This window comes from Quercus robur, chromosome 11 (assembly GCF_932294415.1).
Source record: "Quercus robur chromosome 11, dhQueRobu3.1, whole genome shotgun sequence".
Classification (NCBI taxonomy): domain Eukaryota; kingdom Viridiplantae; phylum Streptophyta; class Magnoliopsida; order Fagales; family Fagaceae; genus Quercus; species Quercus robur.
Genome location: NC_065544.1, coordinates 9,385,086 through 9,390,760, shown reverse-complemented (window position 1 = coordinate 9,390,760; position 5,675 = coordinate 9,385,086). Strand labels below are relative to the sequence as shown.

General features: G+C 32.9%; 1 long non-coding RNA gene across 1 annotated transcript; it reads right to left on the bottom strand.

The window, feature by feature from the left end:
- Nucleotides 1-1,321: 1,321 nt before the first annotated feature.
- LOC126706324 (uncharacterized) lies at nucleotides 1,322-4,130 on the bottom strand. Its single transcript, XR_007648553.1, has 2 exons — nucleotides 3,249-4,130; nucleotides 1,322-1,682 (listed from the first exon to the last, which is right to left on the bottom strand). It is a non-coding gene; the product is annotated as an uncharacterized LOC126706324 (long non-coding RNA).
- Between the last annotated feature and the right edge of the window lie 1,545 nt (nucleotides 4,131-5,675).

Below are 5,675 nucleotides of genomic sequence, written 5' to 3'. Positions count from 1 at the left end.
ATTCTCACTATAAAATAGAGGGAAACCTTCTTCTCTGTACAAAAAAGAAGTATTAAGTTATATATTATTCTTAGATGAGTTTAGCTGAATAGATGATAACGAGCAAGTGGGTTTTGATTATGGTGGCCATGGCTGTATACCAAGTCTCAATTCTGCATACCTTGAAGGGAACTGCCACCTTTTACAACGACAGTAATGCTTGTAAGTAAATATTGTGACAAAATAATACGTTTCTGAGAAGACATGTGTAAAGTTATGTGAATTCAAGATAATTATTTATTTATTCATCATAAAGTCTGCAGCAATTTTGAAAGGTAAAAGCCAAAATTTCTCTCTTTTGCTTGTTAGGATGAATATTCAACAACAAATATTTAGAATTCCAAGTAAAAGGAGAATGGTGAATATAATGGAGAGAAAAATTTAACAACAATAGTGCTAGCCTAATTAAGTTTTTGTAGTAGATTTATACTATAACCGTTATGACCTTGTAACCTAATTGTACTTCTCCTCTTTCAATGAAGGTGACATCCAGTTTAATAATTGTGGGATTTATGGAATTTATGGGATTATGGGTGAAGGGATAATTTTATCAATTGTGAAGAAAGAACAAACATATGAAGATTTGAAGTTCTGGTTGCTTATAGAAAAAGAATCTACTACTCTAGCTATTACCATTTGCAAAATGGATTTGTAACAAGTCAACTGCATGTTATCATTTTATGTCACAACATTAACAAGGCTCAAAGGCATTTACTATTATAACGTAAAAGGAATTAGGGTATGTGTAGTCTCTGTTGTCTCACACATACCAAGTATGTTACTTTAAGGAATTGGTACTTGAGGTGGCCCCAAAACACCTGCTAGAAGTTGCAGACTTAGGATTTCATGGATCTCATGAGGCTTTAGAAACCTTTAAGCCAACCCCTTGAGGTTTTTATTTTCCTGTGTTACACAATCCTAACTATTCTTGTAATACTTAATATGATTGTTTTTGTACATATTCTTTGTTTGTTTCCCTTTGATATGTATGCTTAAGTTCTAAACTGATAACATAATTATTACTTTTATTTTTCTTGATCTGCAACTATCACCACAAAGAAGTAGGTTTAGCCCTAAATTATAATGTAAATTGCAGAAAAGGGGTGAGATAACAAGTTCAACATTATTAGAAATTGTATGGTAGATTATTCATTGTAATTTGTACATTGTATTTTAGTCTACGCATTTTCTATATTTTTCACATGTGATTTTTGTAATTAGTTAGGAATTAGTTAGTTTTGTTAGTAATATTTTTCTTAGTGATGTAATTTACACAGATCAATAACACAATAAGTTATTTATTATACTCTCTCCATTTTTGACAAACATTTATTGTGTATAACTTATTAAGTACAAAAGAAAATTCTCAAAATTTTTGATGTTCATTTTCTGTTGGCAGCTAATGCATGCCAAAGATATCCAACAGATATGGACCTTATAGGTGCAGTAGGCGAAGCCTTATGGGAAAACTGAGTAGAATGTGGGAGATTGTATGATATCAGTTGCATTGGGGCCAAATGCTGCACCACATCCTTGCGTGACTAGTGATCATACTGTGGTAGCAATCGTTGATTACGGTAAAGGATGTCGTGATACTTTCAATCTTTGGGTAGAAGCTTTCTCCGGGATTGCTGATCCTGCGGCTGGGAGAATCAAGATTGAGTATACTCAGTATGCTTAAATGCCCAAAAACTAGTACTTCTACCAGTATGTTACGTAAGGAGTATAAAATGGGGTTTCGATTCTCACATATTAATAAAACCATGTATCTCTTTTTCATATCTTCTTTTATGTGTTAAAATATAGATATTCTTGTATTGATTGTGGATATGTGTGTGAAATAATGGATGTGTGTGAACAAGTGTGAAAGAATATATTTCTGTAACATATCCAAAAATGTTATTCCTGACTATTTCCCATGTCCTTGATACAGAGGTACTATGCTTAGGACTTCCCTGAGAAAGTTATTGTAATATTAAAATATGAAGCACATCAATAGGGTAAATTTTTCTCTTTCATGCAAGATGTTAAGATGACGTTGAAATTATATATATACATAATACATGTCAACTGGTGACAAGAAAAGCGCCCTTACCTTTTAATATAATATTAGAAGTTCAACTTGCATTAACAAAAAAAAAAAAAAAAAAAAAATCAACATGGGTGATAAGTATATTGTTGAGTTGAAATTGAGCCGGTACAATTAACCAATTACTCAAGTTGATTAATTAGTCAAGTTTTATGCAAAATCCAATTATAGAGTGATAGGTACAACTATTTCACATAAAATAAGTGCAACAGAAAAGTAAATTGACAAAGACGATATGGTCATGATGAGAAAAACCCTCACAGGCAAAACTCTATCAAGTGATTGTGTCGATCATTACTTCTGAGCAGAAGAATCCACTAATCAAAAAATAGAGTTTACAAGTACAGAGATTACCTAATCCCAATTCTAGGTACTATAGAACCTATTGATACCTCAACTCCAAATTGGACTTTGATTGACATTAGATTTCTTTGGTTAGCACAAATCTCCTATCAACATTACTTATTGCCTACAACTTTTGTCTAATGTAGAAGATGGATGCAAAGTTCTTCACAATACACACTTAAGTGGTTGAACAAAAGTAGCTTGATACAAAACCCTAAGGTGCAGAAGGTCGCAACAATTTCTCATTGATGCATATTGATGAGCATGAAATATATACAATAAAATACTCTTATATTTGCATAATTAGCCTTAGTTTTATGCTATTTTGTGACAAATTATAAATAGGGATAATTACAGATTACTCACTTGTAGTTTGCCTCTAATTTGACTTGCCTACCCATGGTTTCAATTTTGAAACTTTACCCACTTGTGATTCCCTCCATTACTAATCCGTAACCCATCTCTTCTCCCGCCATTTCTCTAACACATAATATGTCAAAAACAAAAGCCTAAACAGATCAAAACACTCCTCACTCCCAAAACTTACTCCCATCCAACTTGCTCACCAAACTAAGATCCAAGATGCTACAATGCAATGCGCTTGAGATTTCCCATACTACAGACCAAAAAGTCAATTCCCTTTACACAACTGAGCCTAATCAGACACCTGCTTACTTAGTTTCAATTTCCACAGTTTTCTCAACAACCAAACGGATAGCTAATAAATCAATCCAGAAATTGAATTAATAAATAAATAAACGAAGAAAGATCTGACCTTCCTAGAAATTATAAGCCAACAATCCTTGGTCTTCTTGTACTTTGACACATCTTCAAAAACGTGAACCTTTGGATCTGAAGCCATTTTTCACTGACGCCAATCATAAAAACACCAAAACTTTAAAAACCCAGAAAAATTTTATAAACCAAAACCCCAAAAATTTACATTTGGGAAGGATCTAATAGGACCCAATACGATTCCAAATCACCAAACACAAAAACACCCAATACCCATCAATGTTTATGTAGTAAAGGTGTAAAATTTATGTGTATATATTCGACACAAAGGATCTAAAATAGAGATTCTGAGTCAAAAGAGAAAAATAAGCAAATCCACTCTTCTTTGCCACTTGCTTCAACTTGAAAGGGAGGTTGGGTTGTCTTTGGACTTGGGTTTAGCGTTTTGATGAGTCACGGCAACGAATGGGTATGCCGGGATTTTGTTGGGTAGATTTGCTGTTTGGAGTTTGTTGGGTGGGCTTGTTGTTGTGTTCCAATGAGTCATGAATATGAAGGAAAGGATGGGTTGCTGAGACTTTTCTTAGGTGCTTATGTTTTTTGAATGGTTTTTACTGGGTTTTTGTTATTTGTTGGTATGAATGGCTGGGTTTACTTCGAATATTTCTATTTCAGGGGGCTAGTTAGATTGAATTGGCTTTTTGGCTCAAGGGGCAAGTCAATTTATTGGTTTTTTCTGTATGATGGGTTTCTTAGTTTGAGGAAATCTGGGTTTATTTCTTAGTTTGAGGAATTCTGGGTTTATTTCTTAGTTTGATCTTGTTTTCTTTTGCTTTTTTTGTTTTTCTTGTTTTGGGATGAGAGAGACATAAAATGAGAGTAAAAAGACTTATTTATCCTTCTTTATTTACAGAGGTGGGTAATAGAGACTAAACAGAAGTAATTTCAGGTGGGTAAAGTGTCAAAAATAAAATCACAGTGAATAAGTTAAATTCGGGTTAAACCATAGGTGTGTAATCTGTAATTATTCTATATAAATAATCTATATTTTATCGGTAATAAAAGTTTTACATGCTAATGGGCTTTATTCGAGGCTGAAATGTGGACTCAATTCAAGTGGGCTAAACCCATCGCAGACTTGAAGACCAACAAGGTCTGATAAAAAAAAAAAAAAAAAAAAAAAAGGTCATTCACGTGGCCATACTGTTTGCTGGAACAATTGATAACGTGGAACTACATGGTGGGCCAATTAAGTCAAGCCCATTTGAAAGGCCCACCCTAGGCGTAAGTGAAGCAAGGAAAATTAAAGAAAGAGGAGGCCCAAGTCTAAATGTCTTTTTTTTTTTTTTTGGGATGAACAAGAGGCTTCTTTTATATTCAAGGGCTTTAGGTCAGTGTGTTAGGGAGCAAACATAAATATGAGCATAACCAGAAAAATAAGGAGGCTAGGACTGCTGGCTTTCCATCACGACAACACCATGACTATTTCTTTCTTTATTTTATTTTATTTGTTTAGTTTAATATTGAAAAACATTTAACTAGAAACTTAGTTGTAACCTAAGACTACAATTTTCACCAAAATAATTAATGCGCATATCAAATTTTGCGTCAATCAAATCTTATTTACTATTTAATTCATAAATTTATTTTTTATGCATAATTTTAGACTACAAAAAACTTGAAATTTAAACATTTGATAGATGACATAGCTATTGATTTTTTATTTTCTGGAAATCTTGCAAGCATCGAGGTTATAAGAAGAAAATAAAATTCAAAGGTGAATTTGTCACACCCAATAAAAAGATATTGAATAGAATTGTAGCCTTGTGCTACAACCAAGTTTGTGGCCAAACTTTGTCCTTTAATGTTTAGTATTTTAGTTTTTCGTTTTATTTCAATTACCATGGGTAGCTAAATTTTCAAATTAAGATTTAGGATGAAACTTTCTTAAAGATTATTAGTAGTATTTATGTGATTAAATTTTCCCACAATGATTGTTCTTTATCTATTTAATTATTTTTACTTCATATTAATTGACATAAGATTCTCAATATAAGTTCTGATAGGTCAAGAATGTATTGACCCTTTTGGTAAATTAATCAATTAATTAGCCAAGTTAATTAATTAGATTCAATTGCATGCAATAAGCGTGATAGCACAAGCAAATCACCAACTAAGTTAAATGCAACAGAAAATAAATTTAACACAGGTGATTTGTTTACGAATGGGGAAAACCACTGAGGTAAAACCCCACTGGGTGAATTTAAGGTCACCACTCCTGAGAATCTATTATTATCAAAACAAGCGGTTACAAGTAAAAGGAATCCCAGTACCTATGCCAACCTACAGTTGAACCCTTACCCTAATACCCAATTGGACTTGTAATGTTGTGGCAATCTCTTCTTTCAATGCACAAATCCCAGTACGTGACTAACCAATGTTGCACGGATCTCAGTACGTGACTAAC